The sequence below is a fragment of the Eretmochelys imbricata genome, chromosome 2 (genome assembly GCF_965152235.1).
Source record: "Eretmochelys imbricata isolate rEreImb1 chromosome 2, rEreImb1.hap1, whole genome shotgun sequence".
Lineage (NCBI taxonomy): Eukaryota > Metazoa > Chordata > Testudines > Cheloniidae > Eretmochelys > Eretmochelys imbricata.
In genome coordinates, this window is record NC_135573.1 from 56,407,407 (window position 1) to 56,425,998 (window position 18,592).

Genomic DNA, 18,592 nt, shown 5'->3' on the forward strand with positions numbered 1-18,592 from the left:
GGCCATAGCCCCTCCCCTGGCTATATAAGAGAAATCTTCAGTAAGCTTAAACACAAAAAAGAAGCTTACAAGAAGTGAAAACTTGGACAGATGACTAGGGAGGAGTATAAAAAAACTGCTCGAACATGCAGGGATGTAATCAGGAAGGCCAAAGCACAATTGGAGTTGCAGCTAGCAAGGGATGTGAAGGGTAACAAGAAGGGTTTCTATGGGTATGTTAGCAACAAGAAGGTGGTCTGGGAAAGTGTGGGACCCTTATTGTATGGGGGAAGCAACCTAGTGACAGATGATGTGGAAAAAGCTGAAGTATTCAATGCTTTTTTTGCCTTGGTCTTCAAAGACAAGGTCAGCCCCAGACTGCTGCAATGGGCAGCGCAGTATGGGGAGGAGGTGAGCAACCTTCAGTGGTGAAAGAACAGGTTAAAGACTATTTAGAAAAGCTGGACATGCACAAGTCCATAGGGCTGGATGAGATGCACCCGAGGGTGCTGAGGGAGTTGGTTGTTGTGATTGCAGAACCATTGGCCATTATCTTTGAAAACTCATGGTGATCAGGGGAGGTCCCGGATGATTGAAAAAAGGCAAATATAGTGCCCATCTTTAAAAAAAGGGAATAAGGAGAATCTGGGGAACTACAGACCAGTCAGCCTCACTTCAGTCTGGAAAAATCATGGAGCAGGTACTCAAGGAATCCATTTTGAAGCACTTGGAGGAGAGGAAGGTGATCAGGAACAGTCAACATGGATTCACCAAGGGCAGGTCATGTCTGACCAACCTGATTGCCTTCTGTGATGAGATAACTGGCTCTGTGGATATGGGGAAAGTGTTGGACATGATATATCTTGACTTTAGCAAAGCTTCTCCCACAGTATTCTTGCCAGCAAGTTAAAGAAGTATGGTTTGGATGAATGGACTATAAGGTGGATAGAAAGCTGGCTAGATTGTCGGGCTCAGCGGGTAGTGATCAACGGCTCAATGTCTAGTTGGCAGCTGGTATCATGCAGAGTGCCCCAGGGATCGGTCCTGGGGCCAATTTTGTTTAACATCTTCATTAATGATCTGGATGATGGGATGGATTGCACCCTCAGCAAGCTCACCGATGACACTAAGCTGGTGGGAGAGGTAGATACGCTGGAGGGTAGGGATAGGGTCCAGAGTGACCTAGACAAATTGGAGGATTGGGCCAAAAGAAATCTGATGAGGTTCAACGAGGACAAATGCAGAGTCCTGCACTTAGGACGGAAGAATCCCATGCACCGCTACAGGCTGGGGACCGACTGGCTAAGCAGCAGTTCTGCAGAAAAGGACCTGGGGATTACAGTGGACGAGAAGCTGGATAGGAGTCAACAGTTTGCCCTTGTTGCCAAGAAGGCTAGTGGCATATTGGGCTGCATTTAGAATCATAGAATATCAAGGTTGGAAGGGACCTCAGGAGGTCATCTAGTCCAACCAACCCCCTGCTCAAAGCAGGACCAATCCCCAATTGGTAGAAGCATTGCCAGCAGATCAAGGGAAGTGATTATTTCCCTCTATTCAGCATGCGTGAGGCCACATCTGGAGTACTGCATCCAGTTTTGGGCCTCCCACTACAGAAAGGATGTGGACAAATTGGAGAGAGTCCAGGGGAGGGCATCAAAAATTATTAGGGGACTGAGACATATGATTTAGGAGGAGAGGCTGAGGGAACAAGATTTATTTAGTCTGCAGAAGAGAAGAGTAAAGGAGGATTTGATAGCAGCCTCCAACTACCTGAAGCGGGGTTCCAAAGAGGATGGAGCTAGGCTGTTCTCAGTGGTGGCTGATGACATAACAAGAAGCAATGGTCTCAAGTGCAGTCAGGAAGGTCTAGGCTTGATATTAGGAAAAACTATTTCCATGGAGGGTGGTGAAGCACTGGAATGGGTTACCTAGGGAGATGGTGGAATCTCCATCCTTAGAGGTTTTTAAGGCCCGACTTGACAAAGCCCTGGCTAGGATGATTTAGTTGGGGTTGGTCCTGCTTTGAGCTGGGGCTAGATGAGCTCCTGAGGTCCCTTCCAACCTAATCTTCTATGAGTCTATGATTCTATAAGGCAGTGCAATCCCGACCCGCCTCAGTTCCTTCTTACAGCCCTTGGCTGGAGTCAGAGCTCCGTGTGGTTTTAACCTCAACCTCTCACTATTTTAGTGTTTTTTCTAGTTGCATATAGTTAGTAGTACCCTTTGTGTTAGTTACATCAGTGTTAGTTGTATTTAGTTAAATATTCCCATGCCCCTTCCAGCTCCACCAGTCCAGGAAAGGGAGCCTTGGCACAGTTAAGAGCCCCTTCTTCATCCCAGGATGATGTAGCAGTGCCTGGCTATTCCTCTGCTCTAAAGCCAAAGGATTTTAAGGCCTACCAGGACCTTTTGTGGTACATGGCTGCTTCCCTGGGCATTCAGGAGTAATTCATGCAGGAGAAAACCCATACGTTAGTGGATATCCTTCAGCCATCTGCTCCTGGGAGAGTAGACCTCCCTATCAGCGATGCACTCCTAGAGCCTGAAAAGGCCCTCTGGAGCATGCCAGCTTTGGTATTGCCTACTGCAAAGCACATAGAGAAATGCTACTTTGTCCCAATGCAGGGATTTGAGGGTTTGTACTTCTATCTGGCCCCAAACTCCCCAGTCATAGCCACAACAAACGATAGGGTCCAGAGAGCATATTTAAGTCCACTCCTTAGGGCAAAGACTCCGACAGGATGGATTTAATGGGCAGGAAGATTTATACCTCCTCATCCCTGCAAATGTGGATTGAAAACCAGCAGGCATCATTGTCTAAGTATGACTTTGTAAATTGGACGGCCATGTCTAAGTTTGCAGACCAGCTGCCTGAAACCTCCAGAGAGGAATTTCAGGCATTTGTCAACGAAGGCTGTGTAGTGGCCAAGACATTGTTGCAGTCTGTGCTGGATGCTGCAGACACTTCTGCCACAGTATGGCTTCTGCAGTGACCATGAGAAGGTGTGAGGAAGTGGGAATGTTCTTAAGGTTTTCTCCAAATACTGTGTGGGTGCCTCAGTTTCCCCCATGCCTTTCTTAAGTATCTAGGTAGTGGGATGGGGTGTGTGATTGTTGCAGAGCCCTAGAGGGCCAGTGTGATGCTGTCTACACAGAAAATAGCCAACACCCTGTCTCCTGGCAACTGATGGCCTGGGCCCCTCCTCCTCTGCAAGGTGCCAACTGAAGGTGTTGGAGGACAAAGATCAGGTGGCCTCCTGGCCCGGGAAAGAGACAAAGGAGAGGAGGGGCTGGAGAGTTTCAGTTTTTGAGCTGGCTGGGGAAATGGAGGGAGGCTCAGATGGGCTCTGGCCTCCCTAAGCTCCCTGCCCCCCAGATGGACCTGACCGAGGGATCCTGTTGTCTGTACCTACAAGCTCTGATTTGGACTGTGTTCCTGTCATCTAATAAACCTTCTGTTCTACTGGCTGGCTGAGAGTCACGGTGAATTGCAGGAAGTGGGGGGTGCAGGGCCCTGTCTCCCCCAAACTTCGTGACAGAAGGGCGTCCTGGCTGCAGAATTTGGGCATTGCTCGAGATGTGCTGCAGGCCATAGAGAAGTAGTTCTCAAACTTTTTTTTCGCAGACCACTTGAAAATTACGGAGGGTCTTAGCAGACAACTTAATGATCTTTCCAAATGTTGTTTGTACCGTTAGCTAACTATTGCAAAACACTTTCGATAAAAGCGCTATATAAAAAAAGTAATAAATGTTTTTTGTTCTACAAATAAAAGCACACAACTCATATTTTAATATCAGTAGTCTTACATTTCTAATGTGATGGATGTGCCCTCTCTCTCCCTGGCCACAGCAGCCACCTAGCTGGGGCTGGGAAGGAGGGGGGGAGTCTCTCCCCCGCCACAGCAGCCACAGAGCTGAGGTTCAGAGGAAGGGCGGTCTCTTCTCAGCAGCTACGGCCCTGGAGCTGGGGAAAGTCATGTCTTTCTCTGGCCGCCGCAGCCCTACACATCCCAAATTCCCTCCTCCCTCTCTTCTCACCCCACTGCCCTCCCACCTACCCCTTAATTCCCCCTAAGGCCATCACCTCACCTTACATGTGTGTCTGCTCCAGGGTCCAGGCACCTAATTAGTGCAGCCACGCCTGCACGACTCCACTAAGTAGGTGGGTGGCCCTTCATTCTCTCGTGTGCAGCCACCTAGGCGTGCACCTTAGAGGGAACTATCCGCAGACCACCTGAATGGAGCTCCTGGACCACTGGTGGTCCACAGGCCACAATTTTCCCTTTGACAGCAGGGGGTTGTTTTCAGACAAGACCCTGCACTCTTTTAAGGACTCTTGGGCCACTCAATATTCCTTGGGGGCGTATACACTAGCAATGTAGAGGCACCACTTTGGTGGCCAGCAGCAGCAAAATACTATCCACAATGCACCTTTGGCAAGCCTTTTCCTCCCTCAAGACAGCAGGATTACCCCAGAAAGGGGCATAGTTCCCTGAGAAGGCAGTTGGGTCTAGGGTTCAGCCAGTCATCACACCCATCCCCATCGCCCCTCACGTGTCCATTTTGACTTCTTGGTCCAGAGCATTAGTCCCGTTGTCACTTCCTTTACCTGACCTCTGTTCAGGGACTGGTTGGCTTGCTCATGCAATGTTTGGCACTCTGTTACAACTGACAGCTGCGTCCTAAGCACCATCAGGTTGGGCTATGCTATCCAATTCCTCTCCACTCCTCCTCCCACCATCCCTCCCCAGGGAGGACCCCTCTCACAAGATACTGCTTCTCGAGCTGGTCTACTCTTTACTGGCCTTGGGAACAGTGAAGGAAGTTCTTCTAGAACACCGGGGTCAGGGCTTCTATTCCCAGTGCTTCCTGGTTCCCAAATCCAAGAGAGGAGTAATACTTATTCTTGACTTCTGCAACCTCAACAAATATATCAGATACATGAGGTTCCATATGGTCACCCCATCAACTAGCCTTGCCATGTTGTCTCAGAATGACTGCTCTGGATCTTCAGGACGCTTAATTCCATGAGGACATTCTCCCAAAGCACAGAAGATTTCTCCTGTTCATTGTGGCAAACTGCCATTTTTAGTACGTGGTCCTTCCCTTCAGTCTGTCTTTTGCCCCCAGGTTTTTACCAAATGTGTGATCATGCTGATGGCATACTTCCGGAGCCGGGGAATCCACGTCTTCCCATTTCTGGGCAAATGGCTACTTAGATGCAGGTCCAGGGAAAAAGTCCTTTCTCATGTACACATTACACTGCATTTACTCAACTCTGGGTCTCATCCTAAACACTGGAAAGTCAATGCTGGTCGCCACCCAGAAAAATTGAGTTCATTGTGGTCCTAATAGACTCTACAAATTCAAGATGTTTTCTGCTTACTGACCATTTCCAGACAATTTGCTGCCTTTGTCTCAGTCTGCAGTTTCAACCTTCCTCCATTGATTCTGGATTCCTTGCAGCGGTGGATGGTTGAGGGGAAGTATGTCAAGGCATTCCCTTTGCCCAGTCCTTAACCAGAACTGGTGTCATTGACACCTCCCTGATACATTGGGGAGTGCATCTAGGGTTGCTGAAGGTTCAGGGCCTGTGGTCAGAGCAGGCAGCTTCACTGCATATCAATGGCCTGGAGCTTGGGCCCATCTATAATGCCTGTCTCACTTTCATAGATTGCATCAAGGGTTCACATACTTACCAACAATACCACTGTGATGTATTACGTGAACAAGCAAGGGTGCTCTGCCAAGAGGTGATTAGGTTGTGGCAGTTCTGCATTAACAAGAGTATCACTTCTATAAGCTGATCACTTGCCTGGGGCCCAGAATCATCTCACGGACCATTTCAGCAATATTTTTTTCTCTGAAGCCCAGTGCTCTGAGAGTCATCTTTGCAGAGTGGGGCATCCCAACAATCAAACTGTTCTCTACAAGGAACAGGAAATGCCATTTGTTCTGCTCTCAAGGGGGTCTCCCTGACCAACGCCTTCCACCTCAGCTTGCAGTCAACTCTCCTGTACACTTTTCCTCTGACCTCTATCATTGCACAGGTCATCCTCATGCTGAAAGTGGATTGGGACAACCTCATTCTCATTGCCCTGGCATGGCCAAGGCACTGCTAGTTTTCTAACTTTCTTGCACTGTCAGTTCAGACCCCATATCCCTTCCCCCATTATGACTTTCTCATACAGAATCATGGTCGCACTTTACATCCTGCACTCAGCTCCCTGCATCTTATGGCATGGCTGCTCTATGGTTGAATTAGGAGGAAGAGCAATGTTTGGCAGCTGTTCAACAGGTCCTACTCAGTAGTAGAAAACCCTCTACCAGGATGGCCTATTCGGCAAAGTGGAAGCCTTTTTCAACGTGGTCATTGGCCCACGGAGTTCAGCCAACACTGGCTAGTATCCAAGACATCTTCAGTTGTCCGGTCTTATGCTTAGTTCATTGAGGATGCATCTAGTGGCAATCACAATCTTTTAACCATCCATTCATGGAAGATCAATGTTTTCCAATGGTATGGTGGCAAGATTCTTGAAAGGAATCCTTTGTCTTATTTTCTTATGTCTCCATCTTCCAGTGTGGGAACCAATTCCCTTGTGGGACCTTAACACAGTCTTAGCAGCTCTCATGGGACCTCCATTCAAGTCTTTGACATCCTGGCCCTTTCCTCTCCTATGTCAAAAAACTGCATTTCACAACAGCTGCAAGGAGAGCGAGAGAGTTGCAAGCTTTGATTGCAAGTGCTGCCCCTCTACGGGCACTGCTAGGCAAAATTCTCCGGCTCCAGTGCCCTGGGCGCACACACAGCTAAGTGGGGGGACACCTATTCAGGGGACACCATCACAGGGCCTAATAACATCAGCCACACTATCAGAGGCTCGTTCACCTGCACATCCACCAATGTGATTTATGCCATCATGTGCCAGCAATGCCCCTCTGCCATGTACATTGGTCAAACTGGACAGTCTCTACGTAAAAGAATAAATGGACACAAATCAGATGTCAAGAATTATAACATTCATAAACCAGTCGGAGAACACTTCAATCTCTCTGGTCACGCAATCACAGACATGAAGGTCGCTATCTTAAAACAAAAAACTTCAAATCCAGACTCCAGCGAGAAACTGCTGAATTGGAATTCATTTGCAAATTGGATACTATTAATTTAGGCTTAAATAGAGACTGGGAGTGGCTAAGTCATTATGCAAGGTAGCCTATTTCCTCTTGTTTTTTCCTACCCCCCCCCCCGATGTTCTGGTTTAACTTGGATTTAAACTTGGAGAGTGGTCAGTTTGGATGAGCTATTACCAGCAGGAGAGTGAGTTTGTGTGTGTATGGGGGTGGGTTTTTGGAGGGGGGGTGAGGGAGTGAGAGAACCTGGATTTGTGCAGGAAATGGCCTAACTTCATTATCATGCACATTGTGTAAAGAGTTGTCACTTTGAATAGGCTATCACCAGCAGGAGAGTGAATTTGTGTGGGGGGGTGGAGGATGAGAAAACCTGGATTTGTGCTGGAAATGGCCTAACCTGATGATTACTTTAGATAAGCTATTACCAGCAGGACAGTGGGGTGGGAGGGGGTATTGTTTCATATTCTCTGTGTATATATAAAGTCTGCTGCAGTTTCCACGGTATGCATCTGATGAAGTGAGCTGTGGCTCACGAAAGCTCATGCTCAAATAAATTGGTTAGTCTCTAAGGTGCCACAAGTACTCCTTTTCTTTTTGCGAATACAGACTAACACGGCTGTTACTCTGAAACACAGCTAAGTGGAATACACCTCTGCATCACATCTCAAAGACCCACAGTTACAGAACTGGCTAGGTTCTTTGGTGTTTGAGCGCCCACTCCCTACCTCCAGCTGGGAGTATATGGGCAAAATGCTCCACCACAATGAGCTCAGCCACCTTGACAAGTGTCCAACTTTAACCACCGCTAGCATAGGTCTCTTAAATTTCTTGGCCACCATGTGGGGCCTGGCCCCATTAGGTAAGGAGCCAACAAGGTGGCCCACTGGTAAGGTGGCCACTGGATTGCCATAGTCACTTACTCAAAGATTACCAGGAAAGACTCTGGGTCGCCTTCAGGGCCCATCTTTGTGAATTTCACTGGCATGGCACCGGGCCCAGGCCTACAGCTCCTGGAGGGGAACCCCAGGGAGTCCCTGTGGCTGCACTGGGGCCATTACCTGTTGGACCAGCATTTGTTGCTGTTCCTGCTGTTGTTCCCTAAAGTCCGAGACCATGTGTTGATGCTGGGCAGCCATTTGAGATTTTGAGATTTGGTCAGCCATTTGAGAAGACCCTCTAGGTCCATATTGCCACCATCCTATCAACCCACATCCCTAGGTCTAGGGTGTTTGACCATCTAGGTCAGTCATTCCTCCCCGCTCCTCTTCAGACATAGGAAGGATGACCATAGTCTCTGCCAGTTATAAAGCGGTTGTCTAGCCACTAGCGCATCTTGTGGCCATCTGTGGAATAGCAGCTCACTCTCTGGTCGAAAATCACTCCAGGCTTACAGAGGTCTGCCTCTTCCTGTGACTTGGCCCTCCAGCCAGCTGATTTTAAAGTCTCTCCCTTTCTGGGGTAATCAACAAACAAAAAACAAGGAGAATTAACATAAATATACTGAGTTCACAGGTGATAGAGGAGAATGGTTCCCTCAAGGTGAGTCAGCATTTGGCCCTCCCTGTCTTCAGACAGGGGCCATAGGGCAGAAGTCAGCTGGGGGAACTCCTACCTTCAGTCAGGCCTCTCCAGGAGTAAAGTGCAACTCTCCCTTCTGGTCATCCACCAACTGAGCTGGGACTCTCTCTCCAATCCTGACATTTCTCCCAGATGTGACAGGGCAGAGCCACCTAAGCCCACATTAGCTCATTAACCCCAAGGTCTAGTGTGGTGTTTGTATACCCCATCACAAGGGACATTGTTAGCAGGGGGAGAAGAGAAGTATTTGGAGGGAGAAAGAACAAAGGGAGAGGAATGAAGGAGATTTGGGGTGAGAAAGAAAAAAGTGAGGGATGTGGGGAAGGGAGAATGGTGATTTGAGGAGCTAAAAATATGGAGGAGGGAGGAGAATCTGGGATATGGAAGGGTAGGTAAAAGACTGGGGAAATGAGGGAGAGGAGAAGCATTTGAGGAGGAGGAGGAGATAAGATATCAGAGTGATGGGTGCCTGTATATAAATATAAATAGATTGGAAAGACTGTAGGATTGGAAGGGAAAAGAGAAGAGAGACTTAAGACCTGGGAAAGAAAGAAAGTTTAGGAGGATTTGAGGGCAAGGCAGAAGTCAGGGGAGAAAAAGTTTGCTCGACAGAGGAATGAGTTTGGAGGAACTGAGGGGGAATGAAGGAGGGGGGCATGTTGAGGGAGAAGACGAAACACAACTGTTTGAGATTAAGAGGATTTGGGTGAAAAGAAGAATGACAACTGAAGAGGGAATAAAGTGTAGAGAACAGAATGATGAGAAGTGGGTCCTGAAGACACTGCTTCGAGGAGCCCCGCAGGAACACAGCCAGGGAGCTCAGATATGGCCAGGAAAACAGGAGGAGACCAAATCAAGATGAGCAGCACCAAAGTAAATGCTGGGGTCACAGGGAAGGCGGGGGATAGAATGACCTTGTGTCCGTCTCCTCCAATTTGTGTGCCAAGAGCTACGTAAGTGAAAAAAATATGATTTCAAATGGTGCTAAACCACTTCAGCAGGATAAATGACTGAAAAGCTTAATACATGTGTTTCATTTTTAAATGTACATGAAAACATCCAGCTCTGGAGCTTGGCAGAGGATGAACACACACCGAACAGGGAGCGTCTTTAGAGCCAGCTCATTGTTCTGCAAGTTTGTCTTAAACCTACCAAACTCCCAGGGCAAAATGTAATAGAACTGGGACTATTTGGGGATTATTAAGTTGCCTACACACACTGTGTAATCGCACTCAAATGTTTGAATTTGTGACTTGCGCACATAGATGCTGATCTCTGATCTCTTGTCCTAGGGTAAATTCCAACCCCTTTGAAGTCAATGGGAAACATTCCATTAGCTTCTGTACGGTCTGAGGTCACTCCTAATTATTCAAAACAAAAAAATCCACTTTGCTGTACTTGGAACTGAAGTATTAATAAACCAGCTATTGCTATGACATGCCATTGTTCTGCTAACCAGAGTGACACACACACCAGGGTGCACATAAGCTGTCTTTTGGCCTTTATTTGTACAGTGCCTAGCACAATGGGATCCTGGCCCAGAGCTGGGGCTCCTACATGCTATAGTAAAACACATAAGATTTCTGACCACATGCTGAATCTGCTATTCGAGACTAGAATATTTCTAAACATAATTCCACCTGGAAGGATTCACCGTGTATTGGAACTTCATAGTGTTCCGCTCAAAACAAAACCTCTTAATGATTGCTAGATAAAGGAGAAAGAATATCTAGGGCTGTAACTCCAGCTAGAAGAACGGAGGTTATTACTACAGCAAAGTGGAGTCTGGCTTAACTAAAAACATTTGTGCCCTTCCAAAACTACATGTACTTTACAGCTGTTGATTAACATTAGTGTTCTTATGCTGAAAATGTTAAAGCCCATGGGCCAACTCCTGGTAGTTTTGCATTTTTCCATGTTGTTTCCCCCTTATCTGGGGTGACGGAGAGCAGATAAGTGTAATTCACATGTCACGCTGCAGGGTCAGTGGTAAAGAGGGGAAATACAGCTTCATGGTACATCCCAGATCACCATGGTGCCACTGCCAACCCTCCTGCCCATACACATATGCCTATACAAAAGTGGGGGAGTAGCCAAGGAATGACTTTTCATGCAGGAAAGTCCCCTTATAAAACTGTAAGAGATGCTGGAAATTGCTGTGGAAATTAATGCTGAGGCATTTTTTCCAAGGAACCTGTACGGGGCCAGAAGAGGTGGGGGGAAGAGATGAAGAATATCCTTCACATTCTTGCCCCTGACTGGCATTCATCTTCCAGCCCACCTCCACAAAGTTCTGTCTCGGAATCCACAATGGCATGGGGATGATGCCATGGAGGTAACAAAGCTCCTTTTTCCATGCAGCAGTGTGAGATCTGTGTGCATAGGGTCCCCCACCAGGGACAGAACTGGGGAGAGCCATTCTGGGCCCATTATATTACTAAGTTTTTACAGTTAGTAAGCTAGGCGTTGCTTACTTTTCTGTGTTCGGTCAGCATGTTGTTAAAAGCTACCCCATGAATTGAGTGCCACTGAAAACAGTCAATAATGCAAACACAGTGGTAATAGCTTATATTGACTGGTTGCATAAAACAGCTCTGAGGAAAAAAGATTTTAAACAACAGGGTTTTCCCTGCTATTAATAAGTTGTGATAAAACACATGAGAAGAAGAAAATAAAAACCAACCAGATAAGCATGCAGCCCTAAATTAAAGAACTTAAAACACAAAACTATAGATTTCCTCCTTTGTGAACAACTCCTGAGATTGCAAAAATGTTCTTTGCATTTATGGCTATTCCCCTTTGTACTAAATGTTACATACACATTGTTGTGAGTCACACAGATTATGTAACAGGTGAAAAAGCATTCTAGCATCTGCTTGCTACAAAAAGTATTGCTAACAGATTCTCTTTTTATCTATTTCTCCTTTTCTAATATTCTAGTTATTTTCACTATTTACTCGGGTGAAGATGACTCATAGCTGGAGAGCAGACTGTAATGTTTGAAAGGAATCTAATGGCCAGATCTGTTGGCGATCAGACATTGTCATCTTCCAGCTATGACAAAAGAGGATTTATAAACAATCTTTTCCAGATCATATTTTAAAAATATGAAGCGTCATATTGCTGAAAGTTCTATTTCATTTTTTAGATCTATTTAATGTTGATAAATGCAAAGTGATGCATATTGGAAAGCATAATCCCAACTATACATATAAAATGATGGGGTCTAAATTAGCTGTTACCACTCAAGAAAGATCTCGGAGTCATTATGGATAGTTCTCTGAAAACATCCACTCAATGTGCAGCAGCAGTCAAAAAAGCAAACAGAATGCTGGGAATAATTAAGAAAGGAACAGATAATAGGACAGAAAATATCATGTTGCCTCTATATAAATCCATGGTACACCCACATCTTGAATACTGTGTGCAGATGTGGTCACCCCATCTCAAAAAAGATATATTGGAATTGGAAAAGGTTCAGAAAAGGGCAACAAAAATTATTAGGTTGTGTAGGCTTCCATATGAGGAGAGATTAATAAGACTGGGACTTTTCACCTTGGAAAAGTGTCGGCTAAGGGGAGATATGACTGAGGTCTATAAAACCATGACTGGTGTAGAGAAAGCAGATAAGGAAGTGTTGTTTACTACTTCTCATAACACAAGAATTAGGGGTCACCAAATGAAATGAATAGGCAGCAGGTTTAAAACAAATAAAGGGAAGTATTTCTTCACACAGTGCACAGTCAACCTGTGGAACTCTTTGCCGGAGGATGTTGTGAAGGCCAAGACCATAACAGGGTTCAAAAAAGAACTAGATAAATTCATGGAGGATAGATCCATCAATGGCTATTAGCCAGGATGGGCAGGAATGCTGTCCCTAACCTCTGTTTGCCAGAAGCTGGGAATGAGCGACAGGGGATGGATCACTTGATGATTACCTGTTCTGTTCATTCCTGCTGGGGCACCTGGCACTGGCCACTGTCGGAAGACAGGATACTGGGCTAGATGGACCTTTGGTCTGACCCAGTAGGGCCATTCATATGTTCTTATTTATCAGGAGCACCAGTCCAGGCTCTGTATAGTTGCACAAATATTAAAATACTGGATGGCAACAAAGGGCTGTCCTTAAATCTGCAAATGCTCCTTCTGCCACATCAGTCCACTTTACTATCTCAGGGCCTCAAGCCTTTATCAAATCAGTCAATGGCCCTGCTCTTGTGGCAAAATGAGGGATGAATCTCCGATAGTATCCTACTATCCCTAGAAATGCTCTGACCTGTTTTTTGTGGACTGGTCAAGGCCAACTTTGTATTGCCTCTACTTTGTTGCATTGGGGTTTCACCAAACCTCTCCCTACTACATACCCGAGGTATCTGGCCTCAGCTAGTCCTATCACGCATTTGAGAGGGTTGGCAGTGAGGCCAGCCTTCTGCAGGGCGTCTAATACAGCTTCTACTTTTCTGAGGTGCGTTTCCCTGTCAGGGCTATGGATGACTATGTCGGCTAGATAGGCGACGGCATACTTGGCATGGGGTCACAGCAATTTGTCCATAAGTCGTTGGAATGTTGCACGGGCCCCATGGAGTCCGAAAGGGAGGACAGTGTTTTGGAACAGGCCATCAGGTGTAGAGAAGGCACTCTGTTCCTTGGCATTCTCAGCCAGGGGAATTTGCCAATATCCTTTGGTCAGGTCCAGAGTGGTTAGGTGTCAGGCCTTGCCTAACTGATCAACTAGCTCGTCAATGCATGGGTATCTGATAGGCATTGAATTGGGATACATCATTCAACTTCCAGAAGTCGTTGCAAAACCTCAGGGTGCCATCAGGCTTGGGTACTAGGACGATAGGGTTGGACCACTGGCTGTGGGATTCTTCAATAACCCCAAGTTCCAGCATCTTCTTCACTTCTGTCCTAATTTCTTCCCTTTTAGCTTCCGATATTCGGTATGGTCTTATCGTCACCCTTACTCCGGGACCAGTAGCAATATGATGTTGGACCACTGTCGTACGGCCCAGCTGTGTACAGAACACGTCCTGGTTCCGTTGGATCATACTAATGACCTCTGTTCGTTGTTCTGGAGTTAACTCAGAAGATATCTTCACCTGCCCCTGTGGGTCGTCAGTCTGGGGTGGAGCTCTCCGAATGATCGGGCATGTCTCTCGGTCACGCCAGGACTTCAGTAAGTTGATGTGGTAGATTTGCTCTGGCCTTCGGCGGTCTAGTTGTCTGACCTTATAGTCCACCTCCTCAATGGCTTCCACTATCTCATATGGTCCATGCCAGCTGGCTAGGAGTTTGCTTTCTGCTGTTGGTACTAGCACCATTACCCGTTCCCCCGGCTGAAATCTCCGTACTTTCGCCTGATGGTTGTAATATGTCTGCTAGGCCTCTTGTGCTTTTTCCAAATGTTCTCGTACTATAGGGGTTACTCAAGTTATTCGCTCTCTCATCTGTGTCACGTGCTCAATGACATTCTTTCCTGGGTTGGTTTGTTCTTCCCAATCTTCCTTGGCAATATCTAATATTCCGCGTGGGTGGCGTCCGTATAGTAGTTCAAAGGGAGAGAAACCAGTGGACGCCTGGGGGATTTCCCCATATAGCAAACATTAGATACGGCAGAAGGGTATCCCAGTCTTTTCCATCCTGTGCTACCACCTCCAGATCATACTTTTAAGGGTACGGTTAAACCGCTCGACCAGTCCATCTGTTTGTGGATGGTAGACTGAGGTCTGTATGGCCTGGATGCAGAGTAGGGTATATAAGTCTTTCATTAATTTTGACATAAACAGGGTTCCTTGGTCTGTCAGGATCTCCTTAGGGATGCCCACTCTGGCAAAAACCTGGAGTAGTTCTTTTGCTATTGCCTTGGATGTGGGGTTTCTTAAAGGAATGACTTCTGGATACTATGTGGAGTAGTCAAGGATGACTAGTACGTTTCAGTAGCCCCGTGCCAATCTTTCCAGCGGGCCCACTATGTCCATTGCTATCCTCTCGAAAGGGACTTCAATAATAGGTAAAGGTACTAATAGGGCCCGCAAATGAGGTCGGGGGCTATGCAACTGGCATTCAGGGCAGGAGGCACAATAGCGCTGGACCGCTGCACATATTCCTGGCCAATAAACCTTCTTAGGACTCTATCCAGTGTCTTGTCTACTCCTAGATGTCCCCCAAATAGATGACTATGAGCTAACTCTAGTACTTCCCTTGTGTGTTTCTGTGGGACTAAGAGTTGCTCTACTTCTTCCCCTCGTATTTGCGCTATCCTGTACAACAGATCACGTTTGAGCACATAATATTGCCCTGGGCCTTTGGTCTTTTCTTCCGCGGGTACGCCATTTACTTCCATTACCTCACATTCGCATATAGCGGGTCATTGGTTTGGTCCTGCTCGAAATTCTCACGTGTGGTACCAATCTGACCTAATTCCAGGGGGCCTGTTTCTACTTCGCCCCCTGGGTTGCTCCTACTTGAGCTAGGAACTGCCTCCAAATCCTCACTGGCCTGAATTATCTCCTGGCCTCCTGAACGGGTTCGCCTACCAACAAGGGAGGTTTTCTGGTGCTCTTCTAGAATCCTGGTCCCTAATCTTTTATCTGCCCTCCTTTCCTGCCTAGACTTTCAGGGTTTTCCGGGGGATGAGAATAACTCTGGGGCAAATTCGGCAAATATTGGGGTGAGGCTATCTGTAGGTGCCTCCATCTCAGCCTGGGGGTTGCTACCCTCCCCTGGCTCTATTGGGGTGGGAGTAAGCTCTCAAACCCGGGGAAGTCCCTACCAATTAAGACAGGGTAGGGGAGGCTGGGGACCACCCCTGGTAGTATTCCCCTGGATCTCAATCCGTACCAGGATTGTGGGGTAGAAATTTACAGTGCCATGAACGCACGTTACCCCTGTGTTTTTGGCCCAGGTTAGTTGGTCTTGCACCACCAACTTCCCCAAAACCAGCGTGACAGCAATCCCAGAATCTACTAATGCTATGGTTTTGATTCAATTCATTTTTACTGATCTTGTATACCCATGTGAGGTCATTGCAACCCCTACCAGGCCGATTAGGCCACATTGCTCCCCATGATCCCCCAGATTACATTGCATAGGCTCTTCCCTGTTGGGGCATTGGGCTGCTATATACCCCAATTCCCCACACTCATAACACCGCCCCCTTATTCTGTTTGCTGCCTTCTGCCTGGGGCTATTTGGCCGGCTCCTCCAGCCCTCTCGTCCCAAACCTCCAGGTCCCTTCTTGGCCTTGGGCCATTCCTCAGTGTCTTTCCTCCCAGTTATGGTTCTCCTGGAGTTCTCAACAATCCGGGGCCTTGGATTTGGGACTGGCTTCCTGGTTTGCCATGTCTCACCCCCTGGGGTCTGGAACAGTTCGCAGGCTGCCAGCTGTCTTTCCATGAGGGAGACCAACTCATCATAGGTGGAGGGGTCATTCTGGCCAACCCAAGCCCGGAGGCCTGGTGGTAGCCCCCTCATATACCGGTCCAGTACCAGGAGCTCCATCATCTTCTCAAAGCTGAGGGCCTCAGGGCGCAGCCATTTCCGGGTCAGGTGGATCAGGTCAAACAATTGCGACCGGAGTGTCTTGTCCTACATATACTGCCACTCATGGAACCTCTAGGCTCGCAATGCCTTCATTACTCCGGATCTGGCCAGGATCTCTGCCTTCAGCTGGGGGTAATCTGCTGCAGTTTCCACGGCCATATCGTAGTAGCCCTTCTGGGCCTCCCCACACAGGAACGGGGTGAGGATACCAGGCCACTGATCTTGGGGCCAGGCCTCCCGCAGGGCTGCTCTTTCAAAAGCCAGGAGGTATACCTCCACATCATCCTCCCGTGTCATTTTCTGTAGGCAGTGGATGGCCCATATGATCCGGGTCCCGTCTCAGTTCAGCTCCATAAGGGCCTTCATCTTTTTCATCAGCTCTTGCAGCAGGGTTCGGTCCTAGGCAGCCTGACTCATCAACAGACTATTAGTCTCCTGCTGCATCCGAGCTGCCTCCTGTTGGGTGGTTGCTTGGACCCGGGTAGCCTCCTGCTGGGATGCGGTGGCTTGTATTAGGGCCTTGACCACGTCATCCATCTTAGGGACAGGAGGGTTTTGGCTAACCCTGGTTTAAGTCCCCAGCGCGTAGATCCCACTTCTCACACCACGTGTGGCAAATTGCTGCCACAACTTTGATGGGTCTCATGCTCTCTCTTCTTGGGGAGGGTTCAGGGCACCGTTTCTCACCCCTGAACTGGGGTATTAACTGCCCCACTAGTGTATTAGAGGAGGGGAGTAGAGCGGGAGGGACCCGGGCCCACCCTCTACTCCAGGTCCCAGCCCAAGGGCCCTAGGGATAGCAGTAAACCGCTTGAACTAGCGGTTCTTTCCTCTGGGCTACTTCCCTCTCCTGCCCTTCAGTTTGTGGGGCTTCCTGCCCTCCCTTTGCACAAACCAGGTGTCCCTTTACCTAGGGTCTTGGTCTTCTTAGCCCACCGCAGCACTTTTCCAAACTCTCCTCTGCTTCCCTCCAAACTGCTCTCTATTCCAACACCAATCCACTCTGCTTCAACTCCTTCCCTTGTCTGATTGAAGCAGGGGGGTTTTATCAGGTGACTGGCTTCAGGTGCTTTAATTAATCTATAGCAAACTTTCTTCCCTCTACAGGGAATAAGGCTCCCTTCTAACACTGTCCTGCTGCCGTCTGACCATGCTGTATCACAATATATAAAAATGTGGCCACAAGCAGTACTCTTTCTAAGCATGTCATGCCATCAGATAACAACTTCCCACATGGGACCATTCATCTCTCAACCCATCTCCTCCTGAAAGGCTGAGAGAAGAGATGAGCCTTACAATAGGCACGAAGGATAAGCAACCCTAGAACCAAGGGGAAGGAATGAGCCGCAGAGTCAAGAAATCCTTCCAGAAAACAGCCTTCAACCAGTCCCCTCAGATTTATCTGAGCTGAGCTTTAATCAATTAGTCCTCAACCAAGGCCTAGTCTCAGACTCAAGATAAGTCACTCATCTGCACTAACTAGGTTAAGTGATTAGAGATGGAGACAGGTGTAAAAGCATATTTAATAGGTATACATAATCCTGCCTCGCATAGGGGGATGGACTAGATGACCTCTTGAGGTGCCTTCCAGTCCTACATGTGATTTTATAGGTTTCAGAGTAGCAGCCGTGTTAGTCTGTATTCGCAAAAAGAAAAGGAGTACTTGTGGCACCTTAGACACTAACAAATTTATCTGAGCATAAGCTTTCATGAGCTACAGCTCACTTCATCGGATGTATTCAGTGGAAAATACAGTGGGGAGATTTATATACATAGAGAACATGAAACAATGGGTGTTACCATACACACTGTAAGGAGAGTGATCACTTAAGATGAGCTATTACCAGCAGGAGAGCCAGGGGAGGCGGGGAGAAAACCTTTTGTAGTTATAATCAAGGTGGGCCATTTCCAGCAGTTGACAAGAACGTCTGAGGAACAGTGGGAGGTGGAGGGGGGGAATAAACATGGGGAAATAGTTTTACTTTGTGTAATGATCCATCCACTCCCAGTCTCTATTCAAGCCTAAAGTTAATTGTATCCAGTTTGCAAATTAATTCCAATTCAGCAGTTTCTCGTGGGAGTCTGTTTTTGAGGTTTTTTTGTTGAAGAATTGCCACCTTTAGGTCTGTAATCGAGAGACCAGAGAGATTGAAGTGTTCTCCAACTGGTTTTTGAATGTTCTAATGCTTGACGTCTGATTTGTGTCCATTTATTCTTTTACGTAGAGACTGTCCAGTTTGACAAACGTACATGGCAGAGGGGCATTGCTGGCACACGATGGCATATATTACATTGGTAGATGTGCAGGTGAACAAACCTCTGATAGTGTGGCTGATGTGATTAGGCCCTATGATGG

At 47.3% G+C, this 18,592-nt stretch overlaps 1 protein-coding gene across 1 annotated transcript in view; it reads left to right on the top strand.

The window, feature by feature from the left end:
• The window catches only part of JPH1 (junctophilin 1), a 146,551-nt gene extending 132,848 nt beyond the window's left edge, over nt 1–13,703 (top strand). The window contains exon 6 of the mRNA XM_077810116.1: nt 13,622–13,703. The gene's annotated coding sequence lies outside the window, so the exon portion shown is untranslated. The remainder of the gene's footprint in view (nt 1–13,621) is intronic.
• The last annotated feature ends 4,889 nt before the right edge of the window (nt 13,704–18,592 follow it).